Source organism: Hipposideros armiger, unplaced genomic scaffold (assembly GCF_001890085.2).
Source record: "Hipposideros armiger isolate ML-2016 unplaced genomic scaffold, ASM189008v1 scaffold_167, whole genome shotgun sequence".
Taxonomy (NCBI): Eukaryota; Metazoa; Chordata; class Mammalia; order Chiroptera; family Hipposideridae; genus Hipposideros; species Hipposideros armiger.
Genome location: NW_017731517.1, coordinates 407,488 through 427,667, shown reverse-complemented (window position 1 = coordinate 427,667; position 20,180 = coordinate 407,488). Strand labels below are relative to the sequence as shown.

Here is a 20,180-nt window from a genome sequence, read left to right as displayed (position 1 = left end):
AAGCCTGTAAAGTATATCCTACCTGATTATGTAGTCCCGTAAATACCCCTTCTTCCGGGAGCATATCGGCCGTAATGGCAACTTGATGGTGAAAATTTCCCTCTGCTTGCTGTCTGCATAGATCTGCGAACTCAGACTTCCAGAGCAAGTAATCACCTCCATTTAGGGACGCTTTTGTTAACATTGACCAGTTGTTGGGTGCCATCATTGTCCCCTGTGATAGTCTCAAGCAGCGCCATCGTGAAAGGTGCAGTTGGCCCATATTGTGAAACTGCTGTTTTGGGCTCCTTAAGCGTCTTAAAAGGAATTGCAGTGTGATCCTGCATTGTTTGCCCTGGGTTGTTGGGATTGGGAGTCTCAATTACCGGAAAACACATTCTTTGGAATCCCTGAACATCCTCGCCCCTCTTGATGGCCTGTCGAATCCCCCCGGGTTAGACATGTCTCTGGGACGACACCCTTTGGTCTAGAAGCCCATAGGGACAAACGCCGAGGAGGCAATGGATGCGTTTTTTGGCTCATCCCAGAACTAATGCTGTACTCACAAGCGAAGCTGTCTCGTTCTCATCGCCCTTTTCATCCTCCTCAAAGGACCCCTCTCTCTCAGGATCATACTGCTGTTCCTCCCTAGCCATCTCCTGAAAATATTCAGGCGGCAGGGATTCATCCTGGGGCCCTTCCTTCTCCTCACTTTCTCATTCCTGGGACTGAAGCCCTTCATGTTCTGCGATGGTACATTTCAGCCTTTCTGCTGTAGTCTGAGGCTGTTTTTCTGGGAGGTGTGAGGCCTCTGGTCTGGCATCGAGACTATCATGGACCAATGTCCAAAGTGAAAATGTTTCCATCGGCCGCATACCGTTTGCATAGCTGTTCTCCAACCCTATCCGATAGGCTGGAATCAATGGTGCCCTCCTCAGGGAACCAGGGACAGGTGTCCTGAATGTAAACAAGAAATTTTTCTAGCTGCTGTATTGTAATGTGACTACCCCGATTCTGAAGCATAGCTTTGAGCATGTGCATAAAGCTGATGGTCTTTTTACCCTGGCTGCCCCATGTTTTTCTCCCGAACCTATTGTCTTATTCCTACGGGAACAAAATGGCCGGTTTTGTTTTCCCCTACTCCTATATGCTATATACAAGTGGACTACTTAGTCTTATACCTTAATCCTTCAACCCCTTACTCACCTTCTTGTCGTCGTGGTGCACACCTTGTCCGAGGGGAGGCTCCTCACTTCACACTGTAATCAATCCGTGTCCAGGTCCTGAGGGTCCCTGTTCCGGTACCACTTGATGAGACCCACTTGCCCAGCCAGGGAGCCCCGGCTGCCCTGAGAGGATCGGAGCAAGGAGCAGAGAAACGAAAGAGACGGAAACAAAAGTTGGGCTTGGGAGGTTCACTGACTGCTGACTGATAAGTCAGTGATCCAGTTTATTGATTACACAAAGCTTATATAGCATGAGGAACTTCCTCATAGCAGGGATCAGTTCCCTTAAAGGCAGGGGGGCTTGGGGGACCACAATCCCCTAAGCAATGGTAAGTATAGTAAATCGAAAGTGTCCACAAACCCATACGTGTTAGTTAGCAACAGGTTAGTCTTCTGATTCTTTTTATGGCACTGGCGGTGTGTTGAGCTGTCACTTGTCTCCGGCTAGTAGCGCAGTTTTCTAGGCTATCTCAGACTGCTCACCCAGCTTGCAGCCCGAGGGTCCCTGACTGCTCCCAGTCAGCTCCCAACAATGCTGTCCCCACGTGGGGATGTGACAGGGTTAGAAGCTCCTGCAGCTTCCGCTGGAGGCCATGGGTTCCGCGGCGGCCCTGGTGAGCGGTGGGCTTGTGCTGCTTCTAGCTGAAGCGAGCACCCTCTGCCCTCAGGGGTGCTGACTTCATGGCTTGGGCCCTTATATTTTTCTCTTATCCCCCATTTTTCTTTATTTCCATTTCACCCAGTTTTGGTTTTGTTTCTAAGCTCAGCCCCTGCTTCCACCAGCCCTATGGGCTCCTTCCGAAGACCCAGCGGCCAATGGAGGAGATTTGTTTTTGTCTCCAGTACCCTTTTTGGGGGTGGCTGCTCGAGCATCCACCTGACACTAATTTTGAAATCTCCCTAAGGTTGAGGTCTGAGTAATCTAAACATAAAAGGAGACAAAATATTTTATCTTAACCCATTTTCAGCTTTTAGACATCCAGGCCCACATCAGTGTAGCTTGGACAAGCACAATGACAAGCGCTTTTCAGATGTTAATTATAATTATGTTTCCGTTTCACTGACACCTTCACAAGCAAATTCTGTGAGATCAGATGAAATTTTCAGTAGATTCTTCCTGCCAAATGTTTTCTCATGTTGAAAACGTAGCATCTTTTTTTCAGCTTGTGTTATAATAGCGCCAGTGAAATAATTACCTCCAACCAACAAGGTTAATGGACATCTCAGGATCTGTGATTTTAATTCTAAGAAGATTTCAGCACTAATACTGAGCTTTGTAGGAAATGATCACAAAGGGACATCAATTATAATGGAAAGTTCAGATACTTCTCACTGCCGCTATGTCCATCCATACCCAAACCATCAAACTCATCTGGTACGTGGAGGCACATGATCGTTGGAAAAAGCTGTTTGTCACATTTCATTATCTTGGGTGCTGTAAGAAAAGGAAGTGACCATAGACAGTGCTGCCGTGGACTCAGCCCCCACAGGTGCTCAGACCCACACCCGGAGAGCTGACTGGGCGCTGGGAGGAGCGGGCATGCCAAAGGCCACCGGCAGGCGTGTTGAGGGCCACCAAGTCCCCGCTAGTCCTGTGTAACAGACCCTACCCTTGGAAACGAGGGGAGCCAGTTATTCTCCATGCATCCTGGCTGATCAGGAAGAAGAAAAACATGTTGTGATAATCTCTTATAAATAAAGTTGCCACTCTTCCTCAGCTCACAGAAGCTTTTGGAGGCCAAAGGCATAGCGGAAGATGTCAGCTGGGGTCAGAAAATGGTATGGAGTCCTGATTTGCCACCCACTGTCAGTGATTTGGGGCAAAATACCCGAAATCTCTTGAGTCTCAAATTCTTCACCTTAACATGCTTAAAGTGTGCATTGTTTTGAAGGATCAAAAGAGATAATGAAAATGAACTTACTTTCTAAATTTTAAAAGCACTTTGTAAATGTTAGATTTGTGTAATGCTGCTAATGAAAGCATCCTCTGACTGCCATTCCGAGGCTGCCCACGGCCAAGTCACATGGTTGTCTTTAACCTGGGTCCTTCTGGCTGGAGGGCTGATTCCAAAGGAAAGGTAATGTCCTCCTGGAACAGGGGAAAGAAAATTATGTTTTTTAATTAGCCGTGTAACCAGAGTCAAATACCACCCAGGCAGCGCCTGTCTCCCTGGGGTGCCCATCTCAAGGTTTCCTCTGATTATTTGAGTCTCAAATGTGTAGATGTCAATCAGGATTAGGTATAGAGAGAAGTAACTTTAAAAACTTTATAGCTGCACCTGGAATATTTACTTAAAATCTGCACGCGTGTGCAAGCGCGCGCGCGCGCACACACACACACACACACACACACACACACACACACACGAACAAACACATACACACCCTAAATATTGAGATGACTATACCAGCCTGGAGAAAGAAATGAGCAAATAAATTTGTGCCAAAGGCAGAGGCTTAGAAATTTGATTAACTGGCTCTTCTTTATAGCCATTTATTTTTCTCTTGGGGAGCTTTCTATTTCTCTGCCTCATTTTATTTTTGGTGGAGAGACATTTGATTTGGTGGGTGGTGGCTATGAGACCATTCTCAAACTTGGGTCCCTAGGTAATCTATTGTTTAATGAAGGAAAGGCTTATTAAGAAAAAGGAAGTAAAGCATGGGAAGAACAAACACACCTCGTAGATGGTAGCTGCTGGCAAGTTGCAGTGACACCCCTGTGTCTCCTGACCCCCAAAGCTCCAGATTTGTCAAAGAAAACCAGGGCTTCAGTAAGGAACAAGGAGCGTCATGGGAGCATTCAGGGGGATGAGCCCTCTGCCCCCCTCACAGCAGGGAGCCAGGGATCACTGGGTGAGGACACACCCCAGACTCCAAGAAGATTCCAGAGTATAGACAGGCAGAGAGACGGAGCCAAGAATGGGGATATGAGAGCCAAACACCCTGACCTCCACACGCTACCATATCTACAGCTTTGCCTAATGGTGGTAAACGGGTGGTTCATATTAAGTGAACATGATTTAACTCATTTCCAGGTCCTATGTGATATTTGAAGGAAAGAGTAATTGACTAGAAGGACTAAGTCTATTTTATTTCTGAAATTCTAGTTAAGACTCAAAATATTAGCAAAAGGAGAGTACAGTTTCCAAAACTGCACAAAATTTTAATTAAAACTTCTCACCAGGTGTTAACTGTATAAAAGGAATGATGAGTGTTGAAAATACCTGAAACATCGTTCATTTCCTCATTCAGCACGTTTCCCAAGCAACTACTATGTATCAAGCCCCAGATATTTAAAGATGCTTCTAAACTACTTGGGGAAGGCAGACAGTTACACCACAGTCTTCTAGGTGTTTGGACACTGGTGGCGTGGGGGGCGGGTGGAGAGGTGAGGTGGGCATGGAGGGGCTGCGGGGTTTCCCAGAGGAGGTGTCAATCCTGAACCAAGGCGACCTGCTCACAGAGCCAGTCTGTGACAAGAGAGGAGCTTGTGTCAGACGGTACATCAGCAACGCACCACTTCCTTCATCAAGGAAGTCTTGCTAAGAAAGAGAGAGAACTAAACTACTTTGCTTAGTGATGCAGTGGGTTTAGGTTGTGACATAGGCTCCGTATCTTTTCCCAAACCAAGACCAGGCTGACCCAGGCCAGCAGCTGGTCTGTGGACCATGCTTGGAGCACGGTGCTAGGGGAAGACTCAGGGTTGATCCGGGAGAGGGAAGGAGTGGAGTCCCACAGAGAGAACAGCCGGGTAAAGTCGAACTGGCCAAGGCCTCCCGTAGCCAGAGTGCACAGCGGTTCAGTGGGACGGGGTGTCAGGCCCAGGTTGGCAGGGGCCAAGCTTGTTTTCACTGAAGGAAGCACGGACGTGAAGCAACGTCATTCCTGCTGCCATCGGCAGCTCACACCAGCCTCCTGTGAAAAATTCCCGAAGCAAACGTTCTGCGGAACTCGGAACTCAAACAAGGAGGTTTCTTCCTCAGCCTCTGAGGCCGGAAGGCCCTATTCCTTCCTGGGACACCCGGCGGCGTTTGGCAGAAACAGGATAAAACGGGCCCAACAGCGACATCTATGGGCCACTCCCAGGTTTCCTGATTCGGAAAACTCGGTTTCTATCTGCTGTGTCTGTAGAGCCACATGGAGGTTTAGCTACTTTACAAAGGAAGAGAACACTTACCACTTTAATGAGTCCATTCCTTTACAAACAGCGTGTGTTCTCTCTAATAATTACCTTTAAAAACCCAAATCCCCCTGGATATGGATAAAGCTAAGCTTGACTTAGTTTTAACTCAAGACTGAGTTGGACTCATTTATTAGCTGCTTTCCTCCGGGAATAAAGACATTTGCTCAGTGTGGGTTCCCAGGCCCGCTGAGACAAAGCTGGAAAGTCGGTAAGTAAAAAGGTGCATGAAACAAGCTCCACAGACCACACTGTGCCCAGAGCCAATCCCAGGGGACCCTGCGAGCACACCCTCAGGGAGATGCGAGAACCTGGGTGTTCTTGGGTTCACGGAGCAGTTCTTCTCGAGATGTTGTAAATATGACTCATTGATGCCATTTCCAAGAATATTTCACTTTCTGTCGGTTTCCCAGGAAATCTTTCTTTTGTTCGGAGCCCTGAGAAAGGACACGGAGAGTTACTTCCCTTTTCACGCCCCTGTCTGGAGCCAGTGCTCGGGAGGGAGGGGCAGAGCTCTGTGCAGCTGTGGGGGGCACCTGAGCTGGTGGGTGGGCTTCTGTGTCCCTCGGGGACGCCCACTTATGCTGGGCAGGCAGTGGATAGAATATGGCAGTTTTAAAAAAGAAACGTTAACTATAGAAAATGGACAATGCTTAAATTACGGCCCTGCTTTCCAGCCAGGAGGGCACAAGGACAACACAGATCCAGAAATACTGGAATTGCAGGAGGGACGGACCCCTTCTTATCCCTTGTCAGGTGACGGAGGACACCTGGAAGAACAGGTGTTTGCACGTGAACCTCTCCGGAACATAAAGAGAGCAGCCTGGGAACAGGGGAGAGAAAATTATGTTAAACGCAGGAGCTTGGTTTTGTCCTGCAGGTCCAGACGGAGAAGAATGGCAATTCTCTGGAGGAAAAGAGAAGCGGACAGTGTGGCATCAGTGATTGTCCTTGCTTTGCGCCAGGCTGAGCAATCTCAATATAGGAACTCAGTTTGCAGCACTTCTTACTCTCTCCGGTGGGTTCGGTGCAGCCCTGGCAAAGCCGGTCCTGCTGAAAGGAGCCTGACCTCACAGGATAGACCTGCTCCTAGAAATTTCTCTGTGTGTGAAATATTTGCCAACTAGAAGTTTTCAATAATTTATCCTCACTAAGTGGCAGGCACTGTGATAAATACTTCACATAGGTTGTTGTTGTTTTTTTTTCCAATTACCATTGACATACCATATTATATTAGTTTCAGGTGTACAACACAGTGATGAGACATTTATATAACTCACAAAGTTATCACCTGGATAAATCTAGTACCCATCTGACACCATACATAGGTATTACAATATTATTGACTATATGCCCCATGCTGTACTTTACATCCCCTTGACTATTTTGTAACTACCAACTTTTACTTCTTAATCCCTTCTCCTTTTTCACCCCCTCCCACCTGGGAGCCATTAGTTTGTTCTCTTTATCTTTGAGTCTATTTCTATTGTGTTTGTTCATTTATCCTGTTGTCTAGATTCCACATATAAGTGGAATCATGTGGCATTTGTAGTTCTCTGATTTACTCCACTCAGCACGATACCCTCTAGGTCCAGCCAGGTTGTTGCAGATGGCAAGATTTCATTCTTTTTTATGACTGAGTAATATTCCATTGTATATATGTACCATTCATCCATTGATGGACATTCATCGATTGATGGACACCCAGGCTGCCTCCATATCTTAGCTATTGTAAACAATGCTGCAATGAACATATGGATGCACATGTCCCTTTGAAGTAGCGTTTTGGGTTTCTTCAGATAAATACCCAGTAGTGGGATTACCGGGCCCTTCTTTTCTCTTGTTATAGTCTTTGTTTTAAAGTCTGTTTTGTCTTGTATAAGCATTCCTACTCCAGCTTTGCTTGTTTGTCTCCTTTTTCATGAAATATCTTTTTCCATCCCTTAATTTTCAGTCTGTGTGTGTCTTTCGATCTGAAGTGAGTCTCTTGTAGGCAGCATATGTAAGAGACTTGTTTTCTTATCGGTTCAGCCACCCTATGTCTTTTGATTTGAGCATCTAATCCATTTACATTGAAGGTAATTGTTGATAGAGATGTAGTTATTGCTGTTTTAGTATTCATATTTTTTATCTTTTTTTCTTCTTTTTAAAGAAGTCCCTTTAACATTCCTTGTAATACTGTCTTGGTGGTAATGAACTCCTTTAGCTTTTTCTTGTCTGGGAAGCTCTTTATCTGTCCTTAGATTCTAAATGATAGCTTTGCTGGGTAGAGTAACCTTGGTTTTAGGTCCTTGCTTTTCATCACTTTGAGTATTTTGTGCCAATCCCTTCTGACCTGCCAAGTTTCTGTCGAGAAATCAGCTGACTATCTTATGGGAGCTTCCTTGTAGGTAACTAACTTCTTTTCTCTTACTGCTTTTAAGATTCTCTCTTTGTCTTTAACCTATGCCATTCTAATTATAGTGTGCCTTGGTGTGGACCTGTTTGGTTTCATCTTGTTTGGGGCTCTCTGTGCTTCCTGGGCTTGTATGTTTATTTCCTTTACCAGGTTAGGGAAGTTTTCAGTCATTATTTCTTCAAATAGGTTCTCAACCCCTCACTTTCTCTCTTCTCCTTCTGGTACCCCAGTGATGTGATTGTTGGCACACTTAATGTTGTCCCAGTGGCCCCTTAAACTATCTTCATTTTGGGGGGATTCTGTTTTTCTTTTTCCTGTTATGCTTGGGTGTTTTCTGCTGCCTTATCTCCCAGATTTCTGATTCAAACCTCTGCTTCATTTAATTTACTGTTGATTCCCTCTAATGTATTCTTTATTTCAGCAATTGTATTTGGCATTTCTGACTGTTTGTTTGTTTCCTAGCTCTATTTTTATGTTTCCTATTTCTTTTTGTTGAAGTTTTCACTAAGATCATTGAGCATCCTTACAACCAGTGTTTTGAATTCTGCATCTGGTAGATTGCGTGTGTCAATTTTGTTTAGTTCTTTTCCTGGAGCTTTGTTCTGTTCTTTCATTTGGGACATGTTTCTTTGTCTTTACATTTTGGCTGCCTCCCTGTGTTTGTTTCTATGTATTATGCAGGGCTGCTATGCCTCCCAGATTTTGTAGAGTGGCGTTATGTAGTAGGTGTCCTCTAGGGCCTCATGGTTCAGTTTCCTTAGTTACCTCAGCGGGGTGCTGCATGTCCCTTGTGTGGGTTGTGTGTACCCTTCTATGGTAGTTGAGCCTTGGTTGCTGATTGCTCATCCATGGGAGGGATTGACCCTCAGGCTGATTGGTTGGGACTGGCTGTGACTACAGTGGATGAGCTATTGTACAGGGGCTGACCCTATGGAGCATAATTTGCTTTAGCAGGGCTCTGGTGCTTGTGCAGTCTGCCCTTTGGGTATCATCTGTGGAGGTGGCTGGGTGGTTCTCCAGCTCAGTTGGAAGTTGGCCACTGGACATGCCAGCCCTGGGCTTTCTGGGAGGGGCCCCACCATAGGCAAGGTCAGGTGTTGCCTGTGCCCTACCTGGTGCCACCTGGAATGAGCCACAAAGTGATCAGCTGCCACCCACGCTGGGCTTGGAGTACCTAGGAGAAGCCAAGTTGAAACCAAGGCCAGCTGCCGCTGATACCAGGCTTGTGGCTGCTTGGCAAGAGGTACAGGGCACTCTGAGACCAGATCTACTTGTTTAGAGTTTGTGAACCTTTGAGAGATTTTAGGAAAGTCTGCAGCATGAGCCAAGACAGGCCATTTGTATGAAAAAGCCACTGGAAGCAGTGTGGGTGGGCCTGCAAGTTAGGTGGGGCAAGGTCTCAGGGAATCACCAGGGTGGAGCAAATGGTGTTAGCCAGATTGATGGAGATGCAGATATGGCAGCCGCCTATGTCTGCATGCTGGGTGGGGAAGGGCTCAACAAGGGAACAATGGCTTCTGCCAGCACTTTTGTCCAGGAGAAAGTTGCCCCTCTAGTCCTCATCCTGAAGCTAGACAATTCCGATCCTCCCCATATATCCTTGGCACCTTTCAAATTGCTGCCCCAGTGCTGGAGCTCAGTGGGAATGAGTCCGTCTGTGAGTAAATCTATGCATGGGCCCTTTAAGAGGAGTGCCTGGAACTCCAGCCACTCTCTGTCTCACTCAGCTACAATCTCCCTGGTATTCCCAGCCAGAAGTGTGGGGACTTATCTCTCTGACACTGGAACCATGAGCTGCGGAGCCTGGTGTGGGGCTGGGGTCTCTCATGCCTCAGGGGGGACTTCTGAAGCCAAAATATCCTTCCCAATTTCTAACTGACCCAGGGGACCAGCCTGTTCCATGTCTCTGCCCCTCCTATCAGTCGCAACGTGGCTGATTCTGTATGTCCTTAGAGGTAGAACTTCAGTTCAGCTAGACTTCAGGTGATTCTCAACGATGGTTGTTCTATAGTTTAGTTGTCATTTTGATGTAGTGGGGAGAGGATGCAAGCACAGCGTTTACCTACTTTGCCATCTTGACCAGAAATAATTTCTGTTGTTACAATTACTATCACACCCATTTTATAAGTTTGAAAATTAAAGCTTTGAAATGTTTTAATGTTGCCCAAGATACACAAGTCTGTGGTAGAGGTAGAATTTAGACTCCAGTCTTTCATTCTTGAAACTGCCTTGTTAAATTGCTTGACTCTGCCTCCATCAGGCCTCTTTTCAGATGTGCTTTCTCCATCCTTGGGGCCAGCCCTCCATGGCTGGAGCTCCTGATCCTTTGAGGATTGTTTTTCTTCCTATTGCTAAATGAGGCTCTCTGCTCTCAAACAATTCTCACACCTCAGACCCTCAAAGAAATTCTAGAATCCCATCCAATACCCAGAGCATCAGCATTTCCTGGAACTAGCTTTTAGGATCTAAGTGGCAGACGCTGCATCTTTAAGTTTATGCTACAAACTGTGAACACTTGAGGAATTATAAAATTCAGTGAATGTTTATCACACAACTATCTTCTTCCCCAACCTTCCTCCACCAAAGAACATTTGTAAAAATTTATAAGTAATGTCTCTTTCTCTTGGTTTTTAGGGGGGGAAATAATCTCTAGATGAGAATTATTTACATAGGTGATAATTGAAAGTTCTAATATTTTTGGACACAAATTATTATTACAGCAACCTGGTATAATGGAAAAAGCTCCAGATTAGAGAATGGGAGATCTGAATTTCATTCCCTGCTCAGCCACCAACTCACCTCTGGACCGATGGCCAGCTGCTTACTTCTCAAGAGGTTCTGTTTTCCCATCTGGATAATTTGAGGGGTAGAGTACATGCTCTTTCAGGGCCTTTTCAGCTCCACCATTCTATTATCACAGTCATCAAATATCAACAACCATTTTAAATCTGAGAAGCACATGTCTATTAGGTGATAAATGTCTTGTTTGCTTCATGGTAGACATAGTCCCTCTGAGGGTCTGTGGTATGCTAATGAGGGAGGGTTTTTTCTCTACCTGGACACTGCTTTTTGCTTTTCAAAGCTGACAAGAAGAAAAAGCATACATAGTAGCTAATAAATACCAGACACTGTGTTAGGAACATAGCATGTATTATATATTCTCATCAAGGGTGAGGGGTGGAGAGGACCGTCTCTAATGTATGCGTTTATTTCTTTAAGAACTATTTCCTGAGAGCTTCCAACATGCTGATGTTGTTTTAGATGTTAGAGATACAACAGTAAATGAGAGATAAAACTATGACATTATGTAAATACCAAGTTATCCCACAAATATTTATTAAATGCCTACCATGCGTCAAGTGCTTTGCTAGCTGTTGGAGATATCAGAGTGAACAAATCTCTGACCTCAACACATTTACAAATTAGCAGACTAAAACAATGAATGGACAACGTTGATAACACGTAAATGCTCTAGAAATACTGGAGGGACGTACAATAGCGGGAAATGCACCTTGACCTTCATCTGGTCAAAGCATGAGTGAAAGATGCTTCTGAATGCTGCAAATTGGAAGTGATCTCTTTGCTTATTTACTCAAGTCCAAGATTCTGCCCCTGACCTAGCTTCTTTTAGAAGACAAATTTAGGTAAAGAATAATGAGTATAGCATCTCCACTTGTATATCTTTATCTTTCTCCCTCTTCTGTTATAAATGGATTTTTTGTTGTCAATGCTGTTCATGTCTTTTTGTGAGACAGCACTGATGCACTCATTGTTCAAGCCCTGTTCTTTGAGGTATTGGATTCCAAATAGCCTTGGGTTGTCACTAGCTCAGCGTATTATGAATTACCCACAGGCAACAAGGTCGAGAAGAAACCATCATCCTTCTTTATTCAGCTCAATTTGAAACTATTGGAAAGTGATCCCACTTCACATCCTCGTCAATCTTTATAAGATTCTGGAAATGAACACAGTAGAGCCAGATGGTTGATATGCCTGGAAACATTCCATGGTTACACAGTCTAGATTTAAGCAATTAATGGTTAAAAAAATAAATGTCCGGGCCGGCCGAGTGGTGCGATGGTTATGAACTCGCTTGGGATGCCAGAGGGCCCCGGTTCGGATCCCACATATGAGGGCCAGTGACACTGCCCTCCGCAGCTGAGATGCTGAACAACAGCTCAACCTGGAGCTGGGCTGCCATGAGTCGCCGGCGTCGGCGTAGGCTGCAGCCCCTGTGGCAGTGGGTTGCCATGGGCTACCGTGTGTGGCCAGCAGCCAGCGTGAGCAGCCAGCAGCCGCAGTGAGCGGCCGTCCAGAAGCCGGCAACTGATCTGCCTCGCCAGAGAAGAGCGCAATGATGGTGCCAACTTGGGCCAGTGAAGCAACATCCTCCACAACTAGATTGAAGAACAAAACGACAGCAACTTGTCTGTTCCCCTTCCCCCAACTCCCCAGCACTGTTCCCATCCCCCCAGTTCCCCAATAAAAAAAATAATAATAATAAATAAAAAAAAAATAAATGTCCTAGTCAGTTTTGAGAAAGCCATAGGTTGGGAGCATTTCAGTAAATTACAAAAGCCTCAGTATCCTCACTTCCCCAATCAAAAAAAGAAAACATTTTAAGAGGTTTGGTGTGGGAAATTCAAATAAATGCTAAAAACATAGCATTAAATTACATTTAATTTGTTACCTTTTATTGAAGGTTCTAAATTGTACTTCATATTAAAATAACTAGACTGTACTGTTCTATAAGCAAATGCCCATGTGTGATTTTTAATATGTGCTGGGAAAGAAATAAAACAATACCAAAACCACACACACACATAAAATAAATAAAATAACTAGTTATGAGAATTTCAAATTCAGGAATATAAGAGTTTATACAATCATCCTAGTTAATAGGATTGTGTGCATTTTTATATTCATTCAACAAACACTTATTGAGTGTCTACTAAGACACAGACATGCAGCCCCTGGCTACAGAGACGGATCAGCTTTGGGAAGAGAGTGAAAGCTTTGCTGAAAAGTGAATCTTTAAGTGGATCTTGAGGGACGTGTAGGAGTTTATCGGAGGACGAGATATATTTTGGCAGTGGGAGGGAGGAGACAGAGGCAGGGATGGAGCAAAGGCAGGAAAGGTGGTGCAGGCAGAAGAAAGAGCCTACACCATGGCCAGAGCCATGAAATCACATTGCAAGCTGAGGGAGCCCCAAGTCCCAGTGCTGGGGAGTGAGACAAGGCTGAGAACATCAGCTGTCACTGGTGGTAAATGAGCCTGGGTCAAGCTAAGAGAACTCCCAAATTCTGTTCCTGAAGGGAACCACCAAGAAGTTTTAAACCAGAGGGATGCAGGATAAGGCTGTTTTAGGGGGTTTCCTTGTATCACTTTCCATTGTTCCCGTTTCATTGTGCACGTATGTGGCAGTTCATCGTCTTAGCATTGCAGACCTGTGCTATCTTCATGTTGATAAATTCTCCCTTGGCACAAACCTCTCTGACTGCCAATCCCAGTAAGCCTCAGTGGCCTGTGCTTTCCTCAGGTAGTTACCACCTTTAAGGGGTTCACTATTTAACTCTGAGGCTTAATGCTTTTGTAAGGCAAAGAACCACCCACTTGATTTTTATCCAGCTTATGCATGTTGATTTTTTTAACGTGAATCAAAAACAGTGAAGGCATGTTTGCTTGTTTCAAAAGACAATTATTGATAGTTATACATGTAAAATCAGGGCCCTAAACCACTGTGGGGACTTGACCATGAGTGACAGCAGCTGGTGACTCTGGCAAGAGATGTTTCGGGTGATGGTATTTTTAGGAAATGATAGGAAAATGCCTCCTACATTAACTTTCTAGCATGAAAAAAGTTAAAAGAAAGCTTTCATAGGTCAGAACAATGGTAGTGGTAATTTTCAGATGATTAATTCGATTCTGCAATTTAAAGAATCACTTTTGTCCATTCCTTCACCTACATGCTTAAAACATTTCAAAAGACCTTCAGCTAGGGATTTAACTCTGTTTGTGATCAGTTGGCCATCGCTAGAGGTCTTTCCCATTAGTCTTCTATGCAGGTCATTGATTTGAACTGCTTGAGTTCACATGCTTGAATAGTATAGAGTAGATAGAAGCTTGGAAAAAACTTCTTAGCCCAAGAAAAAGGAGACAGAAAAGGCCAGAACATATATACTATTTGTGCAACTTGAGTAAACAAAACACTCGAGAAAGGAGGCGTGTGAGATGCTGTCCCATGGCAGCCAGCACCCTCCCCACTCCTTGCTCTGTGCTCCCACTTCCCGCAGGAGCTGCGTTCCTGGGAGCTGCATTCTCTGGACATCATGACAGCGGGGTTAGGAATCAGAAGGGCGGAAGAATCCACTCAGCTTCGCGTATCAGAAATGTAGGTTTGCAGGTTATGTAGGATTTGGAGGTTTCTGCATACACCTGTGTCTTTGAGACACCTGATCAGTTCTGTCTCCTGCCAGTCATCTACTCAGTAGGACATTGGCAGTGGCTTTCTGCAGATTTCTGCCCTGGTGGTGACAGAAGCAACATCGGTTGTAACCAAGGGTGCAGTGGTAGACCGGAAACACCGTGGTAGACCCCTGACTTTTACTTCTGTAAGCATCGGATTCCCTGTGTTAAATCCCATCGTATTTAAAACACCTAGAGTGGGGGCCGGTCGAGTGGCTCAGTTGGTTAAGAGCTCGCTCAAGAGTTTGAGCTCTGAGCAACAGCGGTTTGAGTCCAGCCCGAGCTGAGCAGCCACTGAGCTGCCAACAGGTGGCAGGATGGCTCAGCTAAAAAAAAAAATAAAATAAAAAAAAATAAAAAAAATAAAACACCTAGAGTGGTTTCTATGTTTCTTTCCGCATCCTGACTGATACAGAGAGCCTATATTTAAATTATTTTTAAATTGTCAAATATTAGCCCCTCTTTTTAAGGCTATTTACCATGAATTGTTAAAAGATAAAATTGTTTTAAAAAAAAGATAAAAATAGTTAAAAGATAAATTGTTAAAAGATTAATCTCATGCTGTTTGCTCTTACAAGCCAAACATTTACTTACAAAGAATTAAGCCTTTTTCTAGTATTTTACTTTACTTGGTGGTTCATTACAAAATCAAGTTCCCCAAGAATTCCTTCCTCACTGGTTGGATTCCTGTTTGCAAACTATAATAGGGATTAAAGCAGTGGTTCTCAAAAGGGGAAGGGCGACTTTGCCCCCCAGGAGACATTTTGGGTTGTCACATTGAGGGTGAGGGTGCCACTGACATCTAGTGGGTGGTTCGTATCCCACAATGCACAGGACAGCCCCCACTACAAAGAATTATCAGGCCCAGAATGTCACAGCACCACAGTGGGAAAACCCTCGTTTAAATAAAGCGTAGCTTCCTACAATTATAAGCCATTGATTCTTGGCTAGGACTCTTCCACTAATCTTCACTATACCCTCCAAATCATTCATTTCCTTCTTGCTTTGCCTATGATAAAGCTCACCACTTTGGCTTCCTCTACTTCCTAGAAAGTTCTGCAGCTTCCTGGGTTAGCCTTTCCCCTTATGAAGAGCCAGTTCCCATCAGGTATCCCGTGCCCCAGCCCTGCATGGTTCCTAGAAACTGGGCGTGGGCAGCGAGGGTAATCCCAGTAGGTGTGATAGAAGGAGAGCACCAGTTATTTCTGTGCACAGGGTCACAGAATTTCAGGATTAGGAGGAATCTTAGAGAATGTCTAAACTCATACACTCATCTTAGCTAGGATAAGATGGAAGCCCATAGAGGTAAACTGACTCTCTCAAACACATTTCTAGATCGCTAAAATTCTATCTGGTAGCATCCACAGGACTTACAAAAGCTTTCTTCTTATTCCAAGACAGGATGTTCTTGAATAGAAGACTTAATTTAAAAAGATGGTGAAAAATATTTTTATCGATGCCAAGCCGTCTTGGCACTCCCAAGATCATTTAACCTTTCAACGACACATCATTTAACTCGGGATTCATCAGCTCTCAGAGGGAGGCTTCCCATGTTCTGTGGGCTAGAAACACCTCTCACCTCAGGAGAGAGTGACAGCATAGGAGTTAGCTCCAGAGACCCATGACGCTCATCAGAACTTGCTGGCTCCTCGGAGAGCATCTGTAGGTACCGTCAGTTGGCGTTGCTACTGCTTGACTCTGTCTTGTTGATAACATTTTTTAAAATGAAAATGACTTGAACACCTAAGAGTGGTAAAGAGATAAAATGAATTTTAGCATATCAATATGATGATCAGATTTGCTGGCATGACAAAAAGTAGTTGCGGAAGAATATTTACCGGCAGGAAAATTACCCATTGTTCATTAAATGTGAAAAACCAAATGATCGAGGAATATGTAGTGTCATCCCAATTTTATTTAAAACTATATACATACTTGATTTAATTTAATATTCTTCTAATATTTTCCTCCACAGTATACATACTTAAATCAAATATTGGGAAAATATGAACCAAAATTCTAAAAGTGATTATCTCTGAGTATTGTGACTACAGGCAAGTTTTTTTTCTTCTCTGCACTTTTCAGAAGTTTTCAACTTCTCTAAAATGAAAATTGTCATTTTAAAGGGACATTTTGTAGCACAGTAAGAGTTTTTGCCACCGTGTTAGCACAGAAGAGGCCAAAAGAATAAGGACTGAAAAGGGATACAGACCTCTGCCGTTAAGAGGCATTTTGCTGCATTTTCTCATTTAGTCTTCACTGAACGCTATGGGATAGATACTACGATTGTGAAGTCATTTTTCTGATTAGGAGAATGAGGTTTTTGGGGTTTAAGAAACTCACTCAAGAGCACCCGGTTCTGTGTCACATCATGAAGATCTGAAGCCAGACAATCTGACTTTACATGTGGACTCTAAACAATTACACGCTAAAAAAGGATGCTCATCGGATCCACATAATGGTGATAAATACAAAACATAACAGTGCAGCTGTAAGATAGAGTAGTATTCAGCCATTAAAACTCATGTGCAACAAGACTCTTTATTGACCCAGGAAATGGTCTGGATGGATGGCCTTGTGAACAAGCAAGGGCAGTACGTTCTACTCTAAACACCATTCAAGTATCCATAGGTAAGTGGAAAGAAAGCTGGAAAATGTGGACCAAATGTTAACCAGCGGTTCTCTCTGGGTAACGTGACTGTGCGTTATCTTCTTTGTGTTTTACTGTGAGTTCCATGTTTTCTCAATTGAATATTTCTTTTGTAATTATAAAGAACATATCAAACACAGGCTTTAGTTTGCCAATCGAGTCATATAGAATACACCGATAATGTTATTTCACCAAATTCTTCAATCTCCATGGGTATTGAGGAGGCGTGTGGATACAATGGCACATTAAAATGTGTTTTACACAACATCACTACTTCTCAAACTTCTTGGTTTTGGAGGAGGTATGTGGTCAGAGGTCTTAATATGTGATGACATCACAGGCAGGTGATGAGATATGATTAACATCTGCCAATATCTCTCTTTACCTTGAAAGAAGAAATGTACTGCTTGACTTTCTTTTTAATGGTGAAATTCCCCAGAGCACGTGATGCCATCAAGACAGCTGATACACTGTCAGACTCGGATCCATAGCACATGGGGTGTTGGTGTGAAAAACAGTGAAGCCACCAATTCAGACATCTTTGGGCACCACATTTAATGGGCCTTGTTATAGCACTGACACACTTAAGAAAACGTTTACCTCCAGAGGGAAAGGAACTACACGTGCTCAGAACATTTCAGCTTAATTGATAATAATTAAATGTACCAAAGAGTATTGTAAACACAGTGATATGACAAAAGCAAATTGAGAGATTTCTATCATTACCTCTCATGTATTTTTATGGTGCACAAGAGAGATTAGAGTCTTTAAGCTACATAAAGTATTAATGTCACCTTTATTTTTGCTATTCTTTTGTTAATGAGGAAAATGTTAAAACTTAAGGTTGTTTAAACTGCCCTTTCCATAAGTACAAGATGATAACCATAGTGAGACAGTGGTTGTCTGAGGAGGCACCTCTGTACCCTTCCTATGTTTTAGGTACTACCGTCCTTTGAAGGTGAATCATTTGATAAGCCAAACACTCGTGGTGTTGGGGTGTGACTGAGTGTGCATGTGAACATGTATATGTGTGTATAAGTTTGTGTGTGAGTATGCATTGTGTTTAAGTGTGTATTGTGTATTTGTGTTTTGTTGTGAGTTTGTGTGTTATGAGTGTGTTTTGTGTAGATATGTGTTTGCGGTATGTGCTATAAGTGTGTGAGTGTTGTCTGTTGTATCAGAGTGTGCTGTGTGGGTAGGTGTATTGTGTATATTTAAGTGTGTGTAGCTGGTGTGCTCCCACAGTGCCCAGTATAGCACACAGTATGGGATCGGTTTATATTTATTAAGTGAATATTAGGAGACATTGATCAAGCAGATATTTTAAATGAGTTGTTGAATGCAGAAGGGGACTTTTGTTTCCAGTCAGTGTCACTTGATGATGGGACACCTATTGCTTCAGACACTTTGGTTTAATTCTGCCCAGGCTGATAGAGAGATTTGGGGACAGGGCCTAGCAAGCAGCTATAAAACTCCTTCCTTGTCTCCCTGTTTGGAACAGATGTATAAAAAAGATCACTTTAAAAAGATCACCTTCTTGTTCCTGTGTAACTATCCCTGGAAAACCTTTTTTTTTTTTGCTCTCTCATATTTCCAATACCTTCCCAAATCACATCCATTATTTTTCCTTTTTCTTCTAAGGGTATAAATTTGGTGGCAATTCTTCAGATAACCCAGCTATGTTGGTTCCCTGGCTGTGAAATAATATGTATATAGTGCCACCTAGTGTGCAGAAAGCAGAACATTTAATGCAAGTGGAATTCGTCAATTTGTAAAACAGATGTGTTGAGTTTGGGAGGTGAAGAGATAGGAGGAACAATTACTACTAAATTCATTGATTCGAATCATGTTTGCACCTCTATAAATAACTACTTGTTCCAGAGGAAAAGACTTGGCTTATTTGAAAATTCAATACTTATTAAGCCTTTATGGTTAAACATAACTTTTCTAGGTTTTAGTTAGAACTTTGGAAAGATCATGGGCCACTGCTTCTTAAATGATTAAATCTTAAGTAAAACAAATAAACAAACAAAAACTGAAACAAAAAAAACCACTTTTCTTTCTTTAGCAGAATCTTTTTTTTTTCAGATAATATATTTTCTTACAGACTTATGTGATACAATTAGATATTTATTTCCTGTGGAAAATATTATTTAATAGACTAAGTTAAAACTTTTTGGAGAGACTGTATTAGAATGTGTTCCGGCTTTTGACATCCAGATTGAGAAAAACGTACCTGTGGGTCGCTGCCAGCAGCCCACTTTGTCCGTCTCTGCAGATGTGTTCCAGGGGTGTCTCCTGCTGCTGGGCTGAACTAACACCAGGAGGGAAACGCCATCGCAGACAGAGATCCAGTGGCCATTGGAGGGACTGACAAGGGGCAAGATGGCCAGTGGGGCCTGGGAAATTAATGAGTGTGTCCGAGATCAGATAATGGTGACATTTACTATTAGTTCCCTCTTCTATAGTCTTAAGAATGGGGAACATTTATATATGGTTTGCGCCATTGTGCTGTACCGTTACCCTTTAGAAAAGATCAGAAAGGAGGAAAGGTAATGAATGGGGCAGTGGTCAAGGAACTGTATTCCTTTGACATCATAGCCCCTGGGACTTTGTAGGGAGGCAGAGCTCAGTAGGGCTGCTTCTTTTAATAAAACTGGTGAGCGTCCAACTTGCAGTTAGGATGGAAATAAGTGTTGCTGGCTCCAGGGAATGAGGGTGATTCTCAGATACTATTAGCCTTTACAGTTTTGTTATGGATTTGAGAAGTTATGATGCCTTCTACTCTCCGGGTCACTTTTACCCACGTGAGTTGTCCTTCTTCCTTGCATCCCCCTCGGCCCTCATCATTCTTTCCCAGAGAGGTTTCTTCAGCTTTTTCTCTTTACAGTCCTCATCGGAGTCATTCCGCATCTTGAACTATCACCAACATTCGGACCAATCCAGAATCTCTCTCCAACTCCGACCTCTGTCTCAAATTCCAGCTCCACCCGCCAGTTGGAAACCTCTAGAGTTTTCCACCATTCAGAATGGCAAACTGCCTCTCCCCCAAATGATCTCCCTTCAATCCGTGTGCCAATTCTCCTTGTGGTGTTTCATTTCCTGTTGATGCCCACAGCCCCCCTCTCCACTAGCCATTCCACCCTAACTGATCAATTACTCTTCTCTGCCCCCTGCAGCCAGTCCTCCCTGATTTGGAGATTGGCAAGTTCCTCTCACATGCTCCCTTTCCTCTTTATTCTTGCTATGAGACCAGGTCAAGTCTTCCTCTGTCTCCAGAC

At 43.6% G+C, this 20,180-nt stretch overlaps 1 pseudogene; it reads right to left on the bottom strand.

Moving 5' to 3' along the window:
* The window catches only part of LOC109387712 (zinc finger protein DZIP1-like), a 99,710-nt pseudogene extending 79,898 nt beyond the window's left edge, over positions 1–19,812 (bottom strand).
* Positions 19,813–20,180: the final 368 nt, after the last annotated feature.